Raw genomic sequence first — 24,375 nt, forward strand, 5'->3', positions numbered from 1 at the left:
GCGTGAATGGAGGGACGAATGGAGACGTGTCGTCTTCAGCGATGAGAGTCGCTTCTGCCTTGGTGCCAATGATGGTCGTATGCGTGTTTGGCACCGTGCAGGTGAGCGCCACAATCAGGACTGCATACGACCGAGGCACACAGGGCCAACACCCGGCATCATGGTGTGGGGAGCGATCTCCTACACTGGCCGTACACCACTGGTGATCGTCAAGGGGACACTGAATAGTGCACGGTACATCCAAACCGTCATCGAACCCATCGTTCTACCATTCCTAGACGGGCAAGGGAACTTTCTGTTCCAACAGGACAATGCACGTCCGCATGTATCCCGTGCCACCCAACGTGCTCTAGAAGGTGTAAGTCAACTACCCTGGCCAGCAAGATCTCATGATCTGTCCCCCATTGAGCATGTTTGGGACTGGATGTAGCGTCGTCTCACGCGGTCTGCACGTCCAGCACGAACGCTGGTCCAACTGAGGCGCCAGGTGGAAATGGCATGGCAAGCCGTTCCACAGGACTACATCCAGCATCTCTACGATCGTCTCCATGGGAGAATAGCAGCCTGCATTGCTGCGAAAGGTGGATATACACTGTACTAGTGCCGACATTGTGCATGCTCTGTTGCCTGTGACTATGTGCCTGTGGTTCTGTCAGTGTGATCATGTGATGTATCTGACCACAGGAATGTGTCAATAAAGTTTCCCCTTCCTGGAACAATGAATTCACGGTGTTCTTATTTCAATTTCCAGGAGTGTAGTATATGCGCAACATAAATTCATCGAACAAATTTAAAACATTGCTGAAAGAAATAACACGAGCATGATAGTCAATTTCCGTTGATCCCTTTACCACAAAATGTGCCTGATCTGAACTCGATCGAACACATGTGGGAAGCAGTCTGGCACCAGATGTATGCCGACAGATCACTGGTCAGTAATATACATATGTCACTGCGTTACCTGTATTTACCCATTTAATGCTGTGTACTTCCAGGAACCTACTAATGATTTGCCGAAGTAAAGGCACGCATATTCGCTGCTTTATTTCATTCCATTGGTGGAATTTACATTAACGGCATGACCTGTGCGTACGCTTCTAGTGCCATATACTACCAGAAACCTATCAGATACACGCCGAATTCATGACACACATGCCGTTGGTGGAAAGGCACGCTGTGTGCATCGTAAAACTGTTGCCAAATTCATAAATTTTTTGGTCGTGTTTCTAGAGGCTGAACTGCCACTAACAGCGACTCTTATTAACGTAACAAATTTATGCGTTCTTATATTGTCGTCTTTGTTAGTTTTCATCAGTAAATGATTTCATGTACTATTAGGGAGTGTGAAATATACTGACTTCATTTTTAAATACCCTATCGCTTGCTTTTCAGATTTGTCTGTGTTAGCAACGTTTTAAAAGTGACACGATATGAATGATTTTATAGTGGTGACATTGTTAGGATACATTAGCATCAAAAACGGGTATATCAGAACCAACAATGCATAGAAAACAGAACATGCTGCAGCATGTAGGAAAACTGCTTCATGATCTATGACGCACGTAAAATGAAAACCATGTGCCTCGAGTTTTTTCACAAAATTTCAACTTTTGTGTTGGCTCTTACCAAGCACCAAAAATGGTATTTATTTTCCATTTATTGATTTCATTGTATCACTCCCCCTTGTTACTCCTGTCTGGGTAGTCGTGTTTCCTTAGGTAGTTTAGAAAGTCAATTGTAACTCCAGATGAGAATATATCTTTATCCCATAATGACTGAAATTTAATCTCTCCAATGTGGCTGTTACCTGTAATTCAAACCTTTTAGTGTGTTAATTACTATTCGTAAACATACTTGGTGAACGAATTTAGCAAAATACTTTTCATGTATCATCTTATGGCCGTAGAACACAAGGTGTAAATGGCAATCAATTCTATGCATCGTCATTACAGTTTAATAACGCGTTACTGAATTTATGAATGGCAGGAATTCCCAGCAAACATGTAAAGGCCAACAGGTGCGTGGGCATCCATAAACGATAAACATCCTAAATCAAGATTTATAGCCCTCATTAAAGGGAAACAACTTTCACAAGCGTACAGTGATAACAAACAGTGCAATAACGTTGGCAGTATCGTGATGTAATGGCTCTAACGCCTGTTGCTGGAGCAGTTTCGAGGATTTAGGATGCATTTCGATGCACGCTTCTCACACACAGTACTTTACTGTAGTGTGGAACTCACACAATGTCAAAAGCTAGCAAAACCCCATGCGTGTATAAAATGTTTGCCCTTTCCCAGGAAATCAATCAAGAACCTACAATAGCCCCCTTCTCGTAATAAACCCCCAGAAATAAGTTTAGCCGGGTAGTCCGTAGACGGTGGTATAAGGGACGTGCAGTATGACTGGTCACGCTTTCCTTCCTGAGTTTAGCGATAACTGAGCCGGTCCGTCCTCGAACTGACTTGGTGAGCCGGCGAGTAGAAATTCTTGCTATCTGTTACGTGGAGATCCTCTCGGCACCGTAGCAGCACTGTCGGCTTCTGAAAGTGCAATACTACTGTCTATGTTTTACGTAATGTAGCGGGAAGAAGTTTTCTTTTGCAGATAACTTTAAAACTGGATGCCATTATGGTGCGTTTATTTAAGAGACATAGTAAAATGAATTTCTTCACCCTGATAATAAGCTAGATACTAAAGGTACGAGAGCATTTTCTACCACATGATTAGATCGAAAGGCATTCCACCGACGACGACCGACTATGGCGTACAATATGTAAAGTGAGTGTATGTAACGTGAGTGTACAATCTGTGTAGTTCGTATGAGATCGTACATCTTCAGTTACGCGAAAATTATTTATTTATTTATTAACGTTTATCAACGTTTCCTGACATTGGAAAATTACTAAACGTTCGGAAGACTAAGTGGCGATGGGTAACTTTTGTAAATAAATATTTATTAACAACTATTATTTGATTCGCACTAGAATAAATGTACATTCCCTGGGTATCTCTTTGTTGACGTCACAAGCAATTTCTACATCAGTAGATCATCCCACCTGCCAACCAACTCTTCCAGCCAGCATGGGAACCTACCGCTCGCTATTTCCTCCATACGTGCTGCAGGGCTGATACATGTTCAAATGTTCGAATGTGTGTGAAATTTTATGGAACGTAACAGCTAAGGTCATCAATCCCTAAGCTTATACACCACTTAACCTAAATTATCCTAAGGACAAACACACACACCAATGCCGAAGGGAGGACTCGAACCTCCGCCGGGACCAGCAGCACAGTCCATGATTGCAGCGCCTGAGACCGCTCGGCTAATCCCGCGCGGCGTTGATACATTTCCTTCACGTATGTGATATAGCAAAACTGGAAGTAAACTAAAGTATCCTCTTATTTGCAAATAAGGGTACTTTATAAGCCAGACACGCCTCTAAGACCCAACCTGTAATTACTGTGCACAATGAATAATTAACACGAAGAATTTGTGGTCATAGATGGGAATCATAAAGTGCAGTATTGCACACTACTAATTTTAATATTAATGGAATGAGTCAACAGAAACAACTTTTAAATGCACACGTTAATTTCTTCTATAAACAGCAAAAAACTAAACGCATCTGACTATAAAAGTCCTTCAGTTGTGTGCTTGGTGAAATCACTAAGGAAAGCTGTCTGTTTTAAGCGTTACTTGACGATAAATGAGAATTCGTCCTTCAGACTAAACTACGAGCTTTTATTCAAATACAGTGAATGTTAGCCCAATAGATCGAGGAACACTTGCATCTACTAAAGCGATGGAGGACTTGAGACAGTTCACTGTTGTGATCTAAGCAAATGAATGGCTCTGAGCACTATGGGACTCAACTGCTGTGGTCATAAGTCCCCTAGAACTTAGAACTATTTAAACCTAACTAGCCTAAGGACATCACACACATCCATGCCCGAGGCAGGATTCGAACCTGCGACCGTAGCGGTCGTGCGGTTCCAGACTGTAGCGCCTTTAACCGCTCGGCCACTCCGGCCGGCATCTAAGCAAATGCGGACCAAGGGTTTCTTACGATGCGGGTGTTGCACACAATGCTCAACTTAAGTATTCAGCGCGAGACGTGCAGAAACATGCAGTCTTGCACGTCCCTCTGCGGTACTGGGCGAGAATCGAACTCTCGACCCCGACGGGCTGCTAAGATGGCCACCAGATCCACATCACCCCGTCTCTGGAAGAAATCTTGGATCCCTCCGCGTCTCCACTGCACAGACAACCCTATATGTTCTAGTCGAGTCATACAGCCAGCTCATATCTTCCCACCAAAGAGGACATGCCAACCAATTGCTGAATAAGAGCACTCACAAGGAACCGCTTCACTCCGATGTCGCAAGAGGCCAATAATGTTTACCGGATTCGACGCCCCACATATTGTCTACCACGCAGTCAAAATATTGGGTGCTACTGGCTACAGGGGCGGGGCTGGTGGTATCGTAGTGTGAGCACGGCAAGAGGCTACGGAGCGTAGTTGAACTGCTTAGTCGACGAGTAACTCGCAACAGTCCAGTAGTGCTCGTTGTGTTGCTGCAAAGCAGAGCAATGGCAGTGATACACAAAGAAAACGTTGCATTATGTCTACAACAACAGTTCCTGCGCTCGAAATTTTGTCAGAAACGATCCCAAGAAATTTAACAGAGTGATTGAGGAGTGGCAGGTGAAATATTACCGTTTCTGGAATATCAGTCAGTGGAATTACCGGTGTCGAGTGCATTCAACTAAGCGGACGATGTACGTGAGGACGATACGTGCGTAACAAGTGAAAGTCATATTCAAACAGGTGTCGAGCTATGTAATTTCTCATCGTTGTCCGGCAGGAGTCACAAATGGTGTCTCCAGTGAAACCTAGTTAGTACACGACAGTCGTTGCCTAAGAAGCGGGTACTAAACACAGTTACGTACATGGAAGATCATACGTTTCAGTGATGCTCTGTACAATTTATAGGTTGCATGTGATAGTGACACATTACGTTGTGCACATCAAATTGGTTGCGACATAGATTACAGTGATTTCAAAGGAATCAGTGGATGGTTGCGTAACTCCAAAGGGGGTTACAGAATTAGCAGATAAGGAAATTTTAAACGAATACTCAAACTGACGATGTACAGCAAACTGCTGAATCGGCACGAAAATTTGCGGGTGAGTGTATGCACACCATAGAAATTACTATACCCATGTGTCTTATAAGAAATGTCACTGAAAATATGTTTCAGAAGCAAACCATAACAACACGTTTCAATACTATAATAGTTTAAGGTCAGGAAAACTAACCACAATATACAAAAAAGCATTAATGACGTCCTCAGTGCAGGAAATTTCTTGGAACGTAGAAAACACTTCCAGAGTGTGTCGGCTCTGTCTTGAAACACAAATTTATATAGTATATGTAGGTCGACTATACATTTGCAACTGAATATTCAGGGAAAATTCGTTTCTGTGGCATGCTTATGATAATTAAAGGTCATATTTCTCTTCTGTAAATCAAGGGTTGTTATTTCGAAAATTGTGTTTGTACGACCTTCCAAACCAATATCTGAAGACCACAGAATGATGAAAACTTCATAATATGACCACAAAGTTCTTCCAGGCCTTATAAATCAACTCATACAATTGGACAAATTTACTGCTGTATCCAATTAGCAGGTTCCTAGCTGTTACTCAGTTCAGGTCCAATGAGAGAATTCTCCATTTTCAGAACCCAATTTTGTACTATTTCTCTTAAGCGGAAGTTATATGGTTTATATACAGCTGAATTCTCAAGATGAGAAGAGTTGCAACCGACAAAAACCTCGTATTCGTGATGCCAATGGTAATATTGCTTTTACAGACACTAATCGAACAAATGACACTTATACCTAAGCGGTCTCTTTCGTCCACTGCCACAGTGGTGGAGCAAAAGAAAACCAAATGACTAATTGTTGTGATATTAAATTCTTTGATATGCGTATTTGAAATTTCATGGGGACAGACGTTATAGGACGTTCCTAAACTGTATTTACAACTCTGGTAACGTATATTTCAGAAATGGGAATAAACAGAAAGTCGCGCTTTGCGGTACAATATTCACACACACAACGTATTATTTTCGCAGGTTAATTACTGACGAACAGGGCTACCTCCCAGAGGAATGTCCGGTAGAGGACAAATCTGAATAACAGACCTAGACTAACATCCAAACACGTTAAAGAAGCACACTACCATCACGTCTGAGTATCAGACAATGGGAATCCGGAAGTTTCACGAAGAGGATGAGTTTCGCACGTCCTAGGAGGACTGATGCAGATGCATACTATCGCATGGCTATCTGATGTGTTATAAGCAGCACACGCTTTGAATACTGTTAATTAGTAACTAAAAATTTACGTGCATGCGAGCATTATGCCTCAAGCCGCACCTTTGTACGTATTCTAATTTACGACAGGTATGTCATGAAACTTGTAAAGGTCATTTTGGAACACGCTCTACTTGAGATCAAGATATTTTATATTTGATTAATATGATTCCGGATAAAGCGATTGTGGGGATAGTGCACCAAGCATTTCTGTGAACGAGATAAAAAGTCATTATACAAACTATAAAACATCAGTCTTGCAACGATTTGAAAGGTGAATTGTCATTCGTATAACCCGTGGGCAAGCCGATTCTGTAGTTCGAATCCGACTACTGCTTCAATTAATTTAGAAATCACTGAAAATAATGAGGGACAGAATGAAAGGATGTATGGTAAGTCTTCACAGAATAACTTGCATGGTACTAGAGGGTTCATGGTAATAATTAAAGGGGATAAACGAAGGATACATCCAATATATGAAGACATGCTGAAATGTAATGCCTCTAAATTTCTTATGTGAAAACTCTTAAAGTTTTTGAATAAAAGAAATGTTTTTGGCATTTTGTGTCTTTATTAATCTTGTTTACATATTTGCAGTCCTCTGCCGCTAGTGTGTAACATGGCGATGCTTAACGGAACTATTTCAATGCTTGAGGAACAGCAGGCTGTGAACAGGTATCTAACAGCAAAAAACCTGCTCCTAATTGATATCAATAGAAAAATGAAAGCTGTGTACAGTGACGATAGTATCGACATCAGTAATGTGCGACACCTGTAATGTGCAACATTGTGTTGCTTTTCCATCTAATGAAGTAGACGGCGGCGCAAACTGCTATGTATGTGGCAGTGCAAGGCGTGGATTACAGTGTACACATACAGTAGTCAAAGAGACTCATTGGATTACGGTAGATGAAATCATCAGAGAATATCGTTCGATGATATAGGCAGAGCTCTGAGGTAAAAGTGGCATATCACAAGTATGTATACAGGCCACCACTGCAGAACTGCAACAGGGAAGACTGCTTGCATGATGGTTCTCACGACCTCTCTCTCTTGACATGAAATAGATGAGGTAGGAGTAGTATACGTATGCCTATTTGGAAACAGAGAACATAATTTTCAAAATTTCTCATTGTGAAACCAAGATTTTAGTTTTGTTACTTCACCCAAAAAAAAAAAGCTTTTTATATCCATGAGCGACATATTGATTTAATTAAGAAAATTAATTTATTCAATTAAACTTTAATATTCAAAAAAGTAAATTTAAAAAATACATAACTTCTAAAATTTATTCAAATTCAGTAATACAAGCTGATTTATAAAATGTTATAAACTTTTCTTATAAACTTTCTTTATGAACTTGATATAGGTTTTCCATCAAGTTTAGTTATCTAAATTTCTGGTTTTGAATTATTGAGATGCTTTTTTTTTAGTTCTGTTAATTTAGTGAACACTTCTGTAGAACCATTATTATAACTGCTACTTTCACTTACTAGGTTTTCAATGCTACTAATCATATAAATTTGTTATTTTGTTTATGCAGAAAAATTTTGGATTTTTGAAAATTAAAACATAAACCAAAAGTTAAAATTTTTAAAATCTGAATTTTTCAGTTTTTATTTTCTCTATCTGGCTAATGTATTTCAAACAGATATTAGAACAAGAAGTTAACAGTTCTATAACTTTTTATAGCTGTTTATTCATTCATGGTAATTACAAATTTTCAGTTCCAATTACATGTTGTGCATCAGAAGTTGAATTCCATTTACCATACATATCTGTAGTATACATGCAACTGTTTCATTAGGTATATTTCTACAAAAATGTAAATTATTTTGTTGTTGCTTTTTAAGTAGTTAAAACATTTATTCTTCCAGACATATTTATGACACAGATAGGATAATTTTGCTTAAAACTGAATGAATTTACGTTCACATCGTTATTTAAACATGTTATTCTTTTAAAATCTCTAAAAGCATCTTACGTTTTCAAGAAGTTATTCAGTGGATTAATATTCCGTAATTCTTAAGGAATAATTTCACTCCATCCATTTTTATGTAGATGTTAAGTAATTTAACGTGAACAAATAAAGAAGAATCAATTAACTGATTATTTTTCAATTAGTTTAGAAAACAACGAAAATAGAGTAGTGTATATCAAATTCGTCAGAATTATAATATAGTAATATCTGCTTCTAAATTTCCATTCACAATTAATGCAGAAATTATAACTGACTGTAGTTTAATGAAAGTAATTGGAATTTTTGGATTTTTCAGTGTTTCTTTTCAAGTTCAGGTGAATATTAACTTTCATATTTAACAACAGGAACATGAATTTCCATATATTTTGCAACAATTTTACATCATTTCAGAAGTGTACAATTATTGTTATTAACAGTTCATCGATGAATAGAATTTTCTTGATCTTTTCTTGAAGTCCAAGTGAAAATTATTGTTAAGTTTCCTTTCAAAATTATTTTCTTAAAATCCTTACAAAATCCACAAATAGTTCTAATGGGTTAAGTACTCCAATTTTTTAGTTTTTAAATTTTTCATTGTTAAGAAAATGGTTTCCCTTAGTTAATTCATTTAATAGAGATGGAGTTTATTGAATAAGAGTTGGTGAAGAAATGAATTGATGTATTTTAGATGAAATATTGTTCCCCTTTTTATTGTAATGACACTAAACAATTTGGAAACACACTTAGTGTAATACTGGATTTGCCATCATATACTGAAAAATCTGTCCCATCTGTGTGAATAATATCAAATGTACTATAAAGTTGTGCATAATTTGGATGATTCCATCCATCACTAATATGATTACTAATTCCTGTTTCTTTTTTAGGAAGATTTAGACGTTTTTTGTTTTCTCATTAACAATGAAAGAGAAAAATTGGTAACTCTCGATATTGTTCATATTTTATCAAAGAAAATTTTAGTAATTCATGTTTAAGTGATGGTAAGTCTTAAATTTGGCATGCTATCAAAAATGGGAAAATTTATAGGATAATTTCATTCACTAATTACTGGTCCTTGTAATTTGTCATTTCGTTTAAATGAAGAAATAACATCTGTATCTCTATGAAAATGATCATGATATTTAACAAGCATTCCATCAGTTAAATTAAAATTAATATTGACCAATTAAAATGGAATAATTTTAGGTACATTATTAACAACTGCTATTGCATTAGATTCAATAATTTGATTGTTAAAAACCTGTAATTTGTCCAATACAATTTCCGTTTTCCATAAATAATTTGATATCACCTTCAATAACCACCAAATTAAAAATTTTGTCTACTTTAATGTGTATATTCTACTCTATCGATTCAATAAATTCTTCCAACTTTTTCAAACTATGTGACCAACAGGAATTCCTATCGGTCCTTCATAAATATGTAATTTATTATTGGTTGCCCTGACATTTGGAGTGAAAAATTTTAATAACACAAACTAGTGGAGCATTTTTATTGTTATTGTTATTCTTAATAGTATCTCAAATATTTTGAGAGATTGACTGTTATTTATTAAGATGGGAATAATTTTTAACTTTACAGATTTCCTTAATCTCTTTTAAAAATTTTTTAGTCAATTCACTATATTTATTATTGGTATTGTCAATGGGATTAGGAAAAAGATCAATTGATATGTCTTTCTTAAGTTTACTATTTCTTTTTAAATTTTTCTTTTACAAATTGTTCATACTTCTTTTATATTTTTATATCTTAGTTCGATTGTCTTCATTTGCTCCATATTAAAACAATCAGTAAATTTCTGTAAATTTTTCTAATTACATCCAAAACAAAATTTTTCTTTGCAGTAACGTCCTAAATCAGCATAACTTAATCCACCTTTATCTTTACAATAATTGTACTAGTTTTGAGATAGCTTAGATTTAGAATACAGTTTGTTGGATTTTTTTTATATAGAAAAAATCCAGATAATAAAAATCAAAATGTTTGCCATTGATATATACCTCTGAGTTTTTAAACTAAAATTTCAATAGTTGGTATAGATTAGATGGGTTTGACAGAACTTATTCATAAAGAAAAGAGATAATAGATTTTGGTTTTTAAATAAAATGAATGTATTGTTTGTTGGCTGAGATAATCATGATAGTTGAGAAATTAATTATAAAGATGAAATTATTAAATTTTTGTTTTTTAAAATAACGAAAATTTCATTCACAGTTATAGATAAATTTGTAAATGTGAAAAACAAAACATCTTTAATTTTGGTGTCATATTGCGAAATTTATAACAAAATATGTTCTTTGGTCCAGAATCAGCATACTTGTAGTGATGGGTTGACATGTTTCAACTATAGTTTTTCTGTTGTTTGTGTATGATAGGATGATGGGCATCTCAACAACAATGTGAGACACAATAAAAACAGGGTTCACCATTCTGAGTCTTAAAACAAGGGATCATCAATGGAGTTCAGCCACAAAGTATCACTGACGCTAAAAGACTAAATTCATTGCTAAAGGCACCATCATAAGCTTTGCAAGATACTGTGAAACAATCAGGAAGCTGAAGCACGATTTCAAAGTGTTTGTCCACAAACAGAGCACACTGTCCTTCATCATGACAGTCCCAGCCCACACACAAACGGTGAAACGTATGTAACAATCTGAACCATTGGCTAGATTGTAATCAATCAACTCCCACACAGGCACGATTTCATCCATCTTATTTTCATCCATTTCCAAAACATGAAGAACTCTTTCTCAGACTCAATGTTTATTCTGATGAAGCGATGTAGGCAGAGTTGAGATTGTGGATCCATCAAAGACAATTGTTCTACAGTGATGATAACAATTACTGGTCTTTTCAGCATTACCTTGTATTTGATGGCACATGGTAAAAGTCCTGCTCCAAAAAGCAGAGGTTGGCACAACAGATTAATTTCTAGCAATCCACATTATACAAGTTAATAGACTGATGACTTACAAAAAATTGTAGCTTCAAACCCCACTAGATTTCTCTGGAAACCTAGGGTCTCATAGGTTACCCTCACCGCTAATACTGTATGCACATAAACAACGGTCTTTGTAGTTCCACTGGTTGGTTACTTACTGAAGCATTCAGGCTCATTGATACCACTGGCAGTACCTTGCTACTATGAGAACCTGAAATTTGTCAGACTTGCAAACAGAGTATGTTTGACAGATTGTAAATAAAGCTTTTCCACGAAAACATAGAAGAATTACTGTTGACCAAATATTCTGCTGCCGAAGGGTCCGTCACTACTGTGTGTTCTTTTTAAATGTTATGTTATATTCCTTATTAATTTTCTTCATATCTGCAAACATGTAGGAACCAGATGACGTCAGATCTGGCAAGACTGAATGATATTTCCTCAAGTTGTATTTCCGGTCATTCAAGTTCCCCTGTGTCCATACCCCTTCCAACTTACATTTTCGGAACATAAATTTGTTTGTGTTGGTAAATCAGACTTTTACTCACTTATATTGCAGCCCATTAACTAAAAAGTCTGAGCAGTATACTTAATGTTTAGACTTTGTTCTACAATGATAAAACTCGATGTTATATATACAGGTCATATTCTTTCAAACAAAATAAGCATACCTTTTCTACTTTGGTGGAGATTATTTACGATCCCTAGATGTCTTAAGCGAGTCTGAATAATATTCGTATCTCTGCACCATACTTCGATGATTTTTTTCCCAGGAAATCTAAGTTCAAGTGGTTCAAATGGCTCTGAACACTATGGGACTTAACTTCTGAGGTCACCAGCCCCCTAGAACTTAGAACTACTTAAACCTAACTAATCTAAGGACATCACACACATCCATGCCCGAGGCAGGCTTCGAACCTGCGACGGTAGTGGTCGCGCGGTTCCGGACTGTAGCGCCTAGAACCGCTAGGCCACTCCGGCCGGCAAATCTAACTTCTTTTATAAATGTTTTGTACTATGGAGTCGCAAAAAAAGTAGTTTCTTGGGGGTAAATCACATTGACAAAAGTTCGGATTCATGACCGCTGAGCGAATAAAATTTGTATTATCCTTCGTAGTACCACGCAACAAATTCTGTTAGTTCTGTAACAATAAGTGTTTCAGTTATGAATGATAGGATGCATTCCGTCAACTGCGATAACCAGTTTCGTGCCGACATATTCTATCAGTGCAACAAAAATGACACTCACGGGATTTGGAGTGATTTCTAAGGATAACTTCGTAATTTAAACTACATCTTTGCAATACGAATTCGCACTATTCTGAGATATTCGGATGTTAAATGAAGTGTTATAGGCACATGAATATATTTATTGAGAAATCGTCGGTATATTTAGTAGATGTAGTAATTCTCGGTCTTGGCACATTTTACTGCTACTGATACATAAAATATTTCTCATTAACTAATTGGAAAAAGTTTGAAAATAGGTAAATAAAGGACGCGTTGTTTGGAAGTGTTTCTTACGAATTATGCAAGCATTTCTGTTACATTTAGGCTCTTTCTTGGCGTAGTAGGCACCATTCTTAAATTAATGTTTCACATTCCTTACATATTAGCGGGAAATGAATAAAGAATTGCATATTTCTATGATTTTGCGTATTTCAAGAAAAAGGTGTGGATATAATATTTAAATTGTCTGAGCCCAGCCAAAGTAAAGCTTAGTTGTTCAGTGATAAATCTAGTACTTTCCAGAGGGAATAAAATGTCTTTCGCTGTAATCTACTGTATTTTCACACCGTTGTTTCGTTTCGTAAAGTATAAATCAAAATTAAACGTGTTGAGAACTGCACAAAATGAGATCGTTAGGATCTCGAGGATCGCTTCGTGAGACCCTTACGTGGAGCCAAAAGTAAAAGACGGTTGCTCAGCGTGAGGTCACCTCCCTCTGGTGCGGCAAACATCGAGGGTAGGTGAGGGGGATCGCGACCATAAATTGGGGGACAAAAGCAAACGACCGCCCCGGAATCCTAATGCTCTCATTTGCTGACTGCAGATTGCCTGCCGCACGGCCTAATGGGATCACGTACTGCCCCACTTTCGGGAGTCTTGCGCCGTACTTCGGCACACTTCATTTAACCGCTTACAATTACAAGGCCCGCCTTCAGGTGGCGCTGCGAAGAGCGACCGGCGTGGGTAGCGGGTACCGGGTAGCTGGAGCATGAAGGGGTTCATTAGCGGCGCAGTTCAGCCCTGTCTGGCATTCGCGGCTGGTGAGCGACTCGCAGCAACGCCTAGCGAATATTGAACCGCATATCACTCGACTTCATTCTAGGCAACAGCATTCGATACCTGCCGAGTCAAGATAACCTGCCTTGCTTACCTAAAGAAGAAGACTGTCTCTGCTTAATTGACGAAGTCTGTTTTAAATGCTTTGGCGAAGGTTAATATGCTGGACTCGCGTGCTGGAGGACAGCTCAAACTCACGTCCAGCAAACAAGATTTAGGTTTCCTGTGGTTTCCTTCAATTGTCCCAGAAAAATGCTGGGATGGTTCCTCGAACCTATCTGAGCTGTGCTTTCCTTTAAATACTTACATCACATAAATCTGAGGACATGACAACCAGTAAGTGACGTACCGGGCCAATCAGATGTCCTGTATGCGTTGACGTTTAGAGAACATTTGAGTCAGTACTACACTAACGCCCATTTACGAAGGTATAATCATATGGGTTGTTTAGCGAAAGAGATTACTCGATTGAACATTTCATACCACCTAGCATGATAACATGGATACAAACCTTATAGCAGATGTAGAAATATCTTGAAGTGTCTACCAGGGACGTTCATTGGGATTATTTTGTTCATGGTTTATATTTATAACTTGGCAGACAACATTAACAGTAACCTCTTACTTAATTTAGGCGACGAAGTTTTCTGTAATGAATCATTATCTGAAATACGCCGCCAAAATACATCATCAGATCAAAAATATTCGGACATCTACTAGTGGACAGTTATATGAGATTGTACAGTCTTCGAGCTGTGACAGCTTGAATTCTGTAGGAGATCCTTTGGATGAGGTGACTCAGTGTGTCTGGAACTACAGGTTTTCTTCTTCAAGCGCCAAAATCAGAGAAAGTATGTTAACAAAGGTACGAGCATATGGGATATGTTTTCAACTACGTGAGAGGGTCAAAGACTTCTTAAGTAATAGGACCCAGTATGACATCGTAAATGGATAGTGTTCATCAGAGCCAAGATTATCCTCAGGAGCGCCCTAGGGATCAGTGAGAACCTTTTTTTTCTTTTGAGACAATAATTTACTGACAGGTCTGACGTGGCCCGCCACTAATTCCTATCCTGTGCCAGACTGCATATCTGAGCGTAGCACTTGCTACCTATTGCTAGATGTATTCCAATTTCTGTCTTGCTCTAGAGCTTTTGTGCTCTGCAGCTCCCTTTAGTACCATGGAAGTCTTTCCCTGATGTCTTCACGGATGTCCTAGCACCCTGACCCTTCTCTTTGTCGGTAATTTCCACATATTCCTTTCCTCTCCGATTTTGCCCAGAACCTCCTCATTCCATACCTTGTCAGCCTACCTAAATTTTCGACATTCCTCCTTAGCACTACATTGAAATTGCTTCAACTCTCTTCTGTTGCGGTTCTCTCACAGACCATGTTTGAATATCGTACAATGCTGGGCCCCAAGGGTACATTTTCACAAATTTCATTCTCAAACGAAGGCCTATGTTTGATACTAGCAAACATCTCATGGCCATGAATGCCCTTTTCGCCAGTGCTAGTTTGCTTTTGATGTTCTCCTTAGTCCGTCAATTCTAATGACCCTCCCGTGGCCAGTAGAAAAGTTATTAAGTATTCCTGATGAGAGACAAAAGAATAAACAGATAGGCAGCCTCTGAACTTTCAGCTGCAGAATTGATTGTAACTACTGTTCCTTACTCTAATCAGGTCCTCTTTCGTTCCTAGTGTAAAATGACGAAAATGAATCTGTCTCTGATGTTACTTTGAATATTAAAATTGAATTGACTTTTTCATCAAAATTAAAATATTTAGTGCTGTGGATCTTAATACTGGCTTCTTCGCTGAGAAGGAGTAAATTATTAATTTTGCAGTTATGTGTGGCGTCTCCGGAGTGCAATCTAGCGCCCCAAAAGTTAAAGTTCTTCTTATCAGCCTGCGTAAGAAACAGCTTTTCAAGATCTCCGTCGCAATGTAGCTCTGAAAAATTCTTGACGCTGTTATTGACTAGAAAGTCAGACGGATACGATTCTGGACAATTATGATTGTGTCGCAAGGGTAAGTTCCACAAATTTTTGCGTTTCACAAAAGAGAATCTGTTCATTCCAAAAGAACTTGTTATTAAACAGGGAGCACACAGTACTATCTAGCACCCAAAATCCTGAGTCTTCTGCTTGCTTGCACTTTGTATCGTAACTACTAGGGGAGGAAAAATTAGCATATAAATCACTTCTGCAAGGAGAAAAATTTTACCTTTTGAGATACCAATAATTATTTCGTAAAAACGTTCTTCTCAGTGCTCAACTGTTACAGTATATATTCAGCTTCTTACAAGAGCGTATATTCAATAAAATTAATATTTTCTGATACCTCGCAGCAATGGCGGTTGTCGTATCTTTTATTAACAATAGAAGTACCCCTCCTTTGAAAATACGTCCTTCCTCGATCATGTCTACTATCAGAAAAGAATCATTATTAAAGTCACAGAATACACAAGTTTGTTAAAAATCACGGAACGCTAACAAGCCAACCAAGTTTTTTAGGATGCTACGCTCTCGTAGTCATACGTGGTAATTCAGATTATTTACAACTGAGAGTTTTTGTGTTGCTTCTGCTTTAAAAATTTTCACGGAATCTAGCCCTACTGAAAAAACCTTGGCAGAATATCGTTATAGGAAAATGTCTTTCGAGGCGTGTAACAGTTTGCATTACACGTTATGAAGTGTTACTATACCGTCACTAGTTATTTCGCTGCCTAGGTAGGAGGTACTGTGTCTATTCCCGCCCATCGGTGTGCATTACATTCCAGTATCTGATTTCGGCCTCTCTGCCTGACCATGATGTCAGCCGTCTTTTTACAAGTATACCTCCTCCTCTTGTGATTCTTGAAGTGAGTATAAGTGCCTACATCTCGGTGTCGATGTAACACAAGCGATTTGTGGTAACAGCCTGTACACGACACCTCACACACTGGCAGTCACGAATCAAGTCCGTGCCTTGATGTCGTGAACATGATAGGTACCAGCCTATAGATCCACAGATAACGGCCAAAGTCGTTATCAGAATTCGTTGAGCTGTCACACGTAACAATCCGAACTCCTAATCACACATGGAGTGCAAAGGCACAGCCAGGTGTAATGCAGTATCCTCGTGTGGCAAGTAGGACAACACGGTCCGAAGTGCTGTGCTCTGCTCGATGGTGAAGTATATTTCCCATGTGACATCACCGGCTTCTCCTGCATGATTTTAATACGCCGATCTGTGCAGGTTGGCGCAGTCAGTAGCAGTGTTCTCACATCATGGATTTCACATTCCGAAGATAATAATATATAGTCACCCCCTTATTTAATTTTTCTGTATTGCCAGAAGGGTCCCTGCCAGTAGTAAGCCGCGGATTCTAAACGCAGGAGGAGTGGGTCGATAGGCCAGCTGGAGATTCGGGCAACAGTGGTGGAGGCACTCGACGTCCTGTGGTGTCGGTGTGCGAAGTGGTCTGACGTTACCATCAGCTCCATTGTGTCCGAGGAGGAGGGATCTGGGAACTGCATTCTGGCACACCAGGTGTCCGAATGTCCACCTCTTCGCTTTTAAAATGGAAATGGGAAAGAATCTCAGTCCTCCGCTGAACATCTGAGGCACCACGCGACCTGTGACAGTTGGTTCTGTAGTGTTGCGTTGGAATTTATGCTGCGCAGTCGGACATAATGTCTGCGTAGTTTAGGAGTCATCAGTCTAATACCCTTGGCTTCCACTACCAGCATTTGTCAGACCTGGGTCGGCACTCTGAAACTAAGATTCGGGAAAGCCAATATGAGACCCGACCGTAGGTGACGGCGCAAATTGCTTTTCTTTCCTGTTTCTGTGCCACCTGTCTTCTGACTGCCGCTTTGGTGCGGTCCGAGAAGAATTCCTATCCTATGACAACCTCTTCATCTCAGAGCAGCACTTACACTCTACTTCCTCAGTCATTTGCTGCATATATTCCAATCTCTGTCTTCCTCTAAAACTGTTATCCTCTCCAGCTCCGTCTAGTACCATGGAAGTCATTCTGTCATGTCTATCGTCATGTTCCTTCCTCTTGTCAGGGTTTTCCATATAATTCTTTCCTCGTTGATTCTGCGGAGAACCTCCTCATTCCAAACCTTTCCAGACGACCTAACTTTCAACGTTCTTGTGTAGCACCGCATCTCAGAGGCTTCTGTTCCGTTTCCACTGTCCATGTTTCACAATCATAGAATGATATGCTCCAAACGTACAATCTCAGAAATTTCTTCCTCGTATTAAGGCCTATTTTTGATATTAGTAAGCCCAGGGATCCCCTTTTGCTAGTGTTAGTTTTTTATGTCCTCGTCTCTACGTCCGTCACAGGTTATTTTGCTGCCTAGGTAGCTGAATTCGTTAAGTTTATCGTCTTCGTGATCCCCAAATCTCGCGCTGTTCTCATTTCTGATACTTCTCCTTACTTTCTTCTCTGGTCGATTTACTATCAAACCATACTCTGTACTCATTATACTGTTCATTCCATTCAGTATATCCTGTAATCCTTCTTCTTATTCACATCCTTTCACCTTGAGTATTTATCCCATTCTCGAACTTTTCTTTTACTTCCGTTGTTCTATCTTCGATGCATACACTGAACAGAAAGGTGTGGGGGGGGGGGGAGGGGGCTACATCCCTCCCTAACGCCCCATTTTAATTTCAACATTTCGTTCTTGGTCTTCCACTATTATTGCTCTCTTGGCTCTTGCACGTATTGTGTATTAGCCGTCTTCACCTGTAGCTTATCCTGATTTTTGTAGAATTTCGAACATCTTGCGCATTTTGACATTCTCGAACGCTTTTCCCAGATCGACAAATCCTGTAAACGTCTCTTGATTTTCCTTTAGTCCCACTTCGGTTATTAACCGCTACGTCAGAACTGCCTCACTGGTACCTTTATCTTTCCTAAAGCCAAACAGACTGTCGTGTAACATATCCAAAATTTTCTTATCAATTCTTCGGTATATTATTTTTTTCACGGAGTTATATGCATGAGCAGTCCTCAGCTCTCAGTTTCTTCGGAATTGTCTGGATGATGTTTTTCACAAAGTCAGATTCTATATCGCCAGACTACGCATTGTACACACCAATGCGGATAATCGTTTTGTTGCACTTCCCCTAGTGATGTTAGGAATTCAGAGGGAATGTCAGCTATCCCTTCTGTCTTACTTGATCTTAAGTTCTCCTAAGCTCTTTTATATTGTGATTATAATATCAAATTCCCTATCTCTTCTATATCTACCCCTGTTTCTACTTCTATCACATCAGACAAGTCTTCCATCTCGTAGAGGCCTTCAGTGTACTCTTTACACCTATCAGCCCTCTATTCTGCACGTAACATCGGAATTTTCACTGCAATCTTAATTTTACCACCGTTGCTTTTAATTTCACCGAAGGTTGTTTTCGGTTTTCCGTATGCTGAGTCAATTCATCCGACAGTCATTTTGCTTTAGATATCTTCACATTTTTCATGCAGTCATTTCGCCTTAGCTTCCCAGCACTTCCTGTTTATTTCATCCGGAAGTGGAAATTCGTTGTAAGATCTAATGGGACCAAACTGCTGAGGTCATCGGTCCGTAAGCTTACGCACTACTTGATCTAACTTAAAATAACTTACGCTAAGGACAACACACACACACACACACACACACACACACACACACACACACACCCATGCCTGAGAGCCGCGGGGGGAGCCGCGCGGACCGTGCAAGACAGACCGCGCGGCTCTCCCGCGCGGCTCATTCTGTAAGTAGGCTGTTTGTTTTCTTATTGGCAACGTTACGTAGCGCTCTGTACGAAAATCACTGGCTGTGCTGTGTGCAGTCTGTGGCTAGTTCGCATTGTTGTCTGCCATTGTATTGTTGGGCAGCGGCAGCTGGATGTGAACAGCGCGTAGCGTTGCGCAGTTGGAGGTGAGCCGCCAGCAGTGGTGGATGTGGGAGAGAGATGGCGGAGTTTTGTAATTTGTCATGAACTGCTACATATATTATGACTATTAAGGTAAATACATCGTTTGTTCTCTATTAATATCTTTCGTTTGCTAACTATCCCTATCAGTAGTTAGTGCCTTTCGTAGTTTGAATCTTTTATTTAGCTTGCAGTAGTGGCGCTTTCTGTATTGCAGTAGTTCGAGTAACCAAGATTTTTGTGAGGTAAGCGATTTGTGAAACGCATAGGTTAATGTTAGTCAGGGTCATTTTTATGTAGGCATTTTTGAAAGTCAGATTGCGTTGCGCTAAAATAAAAATATTGTGTATCAGTGTAAGCACAGTCTTGTAAAATTTTTCTAAGGGGACGTTTCATATGTCGACCCTTAGCCGAGGATACCTCACTGAAATCTTCTGTTTTTTTTTCTTGTCGTTTGTGTAATTAGTGTAGCTTTTGTTTATTGCTAGCGCGTAATTGTAGAGAAGATCTCCTTTGTAGTTGCAGTCTTTCACTGTTGTACAGTAAAACAGTTGTGGCATGCATGTAGATTTGCACCAAGTATTTCGCAGTTGCAATTAACTAGATATTATTTTCAGTGCTATGTTAATGTGTTCTCTTACTTTTGCTCTTCAAATTGTGCTTTTCTGTGTTATCGTGTGAAATATTGTGACAATAATGGCGTGTGAAAAACGTAATACTAGGCTCCAAAGTAATCTGAGAAATGACAGTGAAGACGAAAGCAGTGTGTTAGCGCCACCGAGTAATGAATTAACTAATGTTCAAAGTAGTAATTTGGTAATTATACATAGGGAAATGGAGCGGGCTGCAAACAATGGTGTAGACAGTGAAACAATTAGTGAACAGGGAAGCATTATCGATCGATCGGTCGGCAACAGCTTACCTCAGGAATCCTAAATGACAGGACACATTCTTGGAAATACTGTAGATTCAGGTTTTGCGTCCTCACCCTTTTCGCAAATAAGTCAAGACACATTTTCTGCTTTTCAAACTGCGAATACTGCCGGTTCAAATGCATTGCCAAATAGCACTGAGGAACATGTTTCAGACACCAGTGCATTGTTATTACAATTAATGCAACAAATGGGACAAAACCTTCAAAAGTTAGACACAATGGAAGAAAATCAGAGACAAACACAGCAAAAGCTTCAAAAGTTAGACACAATGGAACAAAATCTTCAAAAGTTAGACACAATGGAACAAAATCACAGACAAACACAGCAAAAGTTAGACACAATGGAACAAAATCAGAGACAAACACAGCAAAAGCTTCAAAAGTTAGACACCACACTTGAACAAACACGTGAAGATTTAACTACTGAGTTACATAACATTGAATCGAAATGTCAAAAAATCTGTAATGACGTAAAAACACAAATTTGTCAGCATTTTCAACCTATTTTTTCGCGGCATGAAAATGCATTACAGACTCACGAAGCAGCCATAAAAGAACTGCAAACTATTGTTCATCAAAATCATGAGTACCGGCAAGCTAAAATTGACTCAGTTGCATCTACCGATTCGGTTACGCAATTTGCAAAAACTCAAGAAAACTTAAAGGACACAGTAGATACGATTTCAACACAAATGGACACTCTGAAACTTGGTTCAGAAAAACACAATGAGGAAATGTGTTCACTATCGGAGAAAGTAGCCGAACTTTCGGATCAGGTCACTAACTTATCTGCAAAGGTAGATGATGATCTGAATGACACAAGACTTGTAGCCATCACTGACACAGAAGAGTATGAACAAATTAAGAAATTCAAACAAAATCAGAATCAAATTAATACGCAATACAAAAGAGAAATCCGGGAAGTATAAGATCAGTTGGCACAAGTAATACAAAAATTTCATATTACAGAGGACACTCGCTCTCCAACACGGGAAGAGGGACTTAGAAATACGGAACACCCACAAGATAATAACACAGGACACTTCGGAAATTATGAAAGAAATTGGCAAAGTGCACCGAATTTTGAGATTGAACCGCCGACACGACGTAACAATGACCGACATGCGACTCGCCGACATGATGATTTTGACTATAAGCTGTTCATTACTACACGTAAATTCAAAACGTTTAAGAACTCTGGCAACGACATTCATCCACAAGCGTGGCTCCATCAATTCTCTCATTTTTTTCCTCCCAACTGGTCATTAGAGCACAGATTAGAATTTATGTGTGGCTATTTAGAGAATGAACCAGCTGTAAGAATGCGATCGGTCATTCACGATTGTCACAGTGAAGGAGAATTTTATCATGCCTTCCTCTCAGCATATTGGTCTCAAGCTACACAAGACCGAGTAAAACATAGCATCATGATGATGAAACACTTTGAACAATCTGAATTTTCCAGTCTTGTGAAATATTTTGAAGACATGTTGCACAAGAATCAGTACCTGTCAAACCCATACAGCCCCTCAGAACTCATCCGCATTTGCTTAATCAAATTGCCTGAACATTTACGACATATTATTTTGGCAGGACGTTGCAAAGACGACATTGAAGATTTTCAGGGACTCTTACAAGAATTAGAAATTGACGCTGACAATCACGGAAAGCGGAAACAGGAATACAACAATTACAATTCATATCCATCGGTATTCCATGATGAAAGAAATAATAACTGGACGCGACAAGGCTATTCTCACAACACAAATCGTGACCAAAACGGACACCACCCGTATGACAACCGTTGGCAGAGTAGTAATAATTACAGAGAAAGATCACCTTTCCGCGGTAATGACTATCACAGAGACAATCAGAGAAACAGACAATATAGGAACCAAAATAAATATTATCAGGGGAGACAGAATAACTTCAGACGCAACAGTTCGGCGCACAGTTACGATTCAAGGAGAAATTCTCCACCACGTGACGGACAAGGAAGAAACTACGGAATCTACCGACATGACGACAGACGATATATTCGTAACGACAGAGCTGTAATTGCATCAGAACTGGCGGGATTCAAACAGGGCAAGGCCTTCTCGTCAGAGTGAATTTGTAGAAGTTAGGTCTCCTAATCCCAATAACGGCGCGCGCCAACAAAGAGACAGACAATCACTCGCACAGCAGGCAGCCGCGTGCGCCCACTGGATCCGAGAAAAATAACATAAAACGCTAGCCTTGAGAAAAATTTTAGCATTCTTTACCGATGTATACAACATGATAATTGCTTTGAAGTTGAAACTCTGTGCACTAGGAAGAGTAAGGGTTTACACCACATTTCACATGCAAAACCGTTTATTGAAAGATAATCTGCTTTTTAACTTAGTCTTTGCCAAAAATTTTTCGCTTCACATTTCTAGTATACTTTGTCAGACTTAGAATCTGTTAACATGCAACAATGTTTGAAGTTAAATATCCAGTCAAAAACCATGAGAACTTATATAAACAGAAATTACGAATGCATTGTTATAGTGAACAGACGACACAGTGTTGTTATTTGCACATTCTTGCTTGTTAGCTGCACGATTACGTAACAACTATCAGGCTTACATACCTCGAACATGTATCGGTACTGCTAATGAGATTTTAATGCAACATTTCGGTTTACTTGAAAATACATTCTGGAATTTATGTGACAGCTACACGATTTTATCACGACGCTACTAATGAGTGACAATTTACAATAATGCTTTTGTGGTGTATCTGTTTTATATCTGCACAGTTTTTCTGAATTCTTCTGTAAAGTAAAACATGTTTTAGTAGTAACTTTTGTGCTATAGCTACAAGGAGACAGCCTTTTCCGTAGGACTACAATACGTTACAGCACAGTACTTTCCTCATCACGGCAATAAGCGTAATATCTAAGATATCTATACACAACGCATTTCACTTTTGTTTATCATGAGGTAAGTACATTGACTTCTGCAGAACTTAGCTTTCAGAGGACGATAACTACGACACTTCCACAGAGATTATCTTACAACAAGACGCACAGTTAAGTGTGGCAGTACACGTATTTGAGTGATTAATTTTGTACTTAAAACATTTATTTTTTAAAGATATTTGAAGTACAATAATACAAAGGTTTTCTGTGATACATTTCATTCCATTGCTGCAATCTGTAACACCTGAGGGTATAATTACATTAATTCGCAGGGGGGTACACACTTACTTTGTGTACCATGTGTTTGGCAAGCACAAGGAGCCCTAGCAAATATGGTATTTGCTTATACAACTTTACACATCGGTACCATATTTTTCTAACACACAAATTACACAGCTATCTCATCATTTAACTGAGAGATAAACATTTTTTTTTACTACATCAGTGACACATGTTTACGCAATTACACAGTTGGGTTACTTCACACTTATGAAATTGTATTTTGTCTGTACTTTGTGAACTGTTCATATTTATTCGGACCCATTGTGATATTATGAGAGCCTTGAATGATATATTTGGTATGGGATCACGATTTTTAAAGTACATTTGAGGCAGTTGACACTTTTGACATGAGCAGAGAATTTTTTTTATGCTTTGAAATTATTGGAGGAAGTTACGACGATTTTGAGAGTTGACTGAGGTGTTATGTGTTATTATTACGATGACTATGTGTATTACGCTATTGCGGTATGTTTATGATCAATAAGCTGATGCTATATGAGTTATTTGAATATGCTACGTATCTGTTATGATGAAATATTGAAGAAGTGTCGATGAATAAGGTAAGGAATAATGAGTAGTGGTTAGGGACTCTGGTTTGTGAAAAAGGTTGTTCGAAACCAAGAATCGTACTTTAAGAGTTATGAAATGTGTGTATATGCGTGAAAGTATCACAATGCTGGCGAAAATTTTTTGGACGC

The sequence above is a fragment of the Schistocerca serialis genome, chromosome 5 (genome assembly GCF_023864345.2).
Source record: "Schistocerca serialis cubense isolate TAMUIC-IGC-003099 chromosome 5, iqSchSeri2.2, whole genome shotgun sequence".
Lineage (NCBI taxonomy): Eukaryota > Metazoa > Arthropoda > Insecta > Orthoptera > Acrididae > Schistocerca > Schistocerca serialis.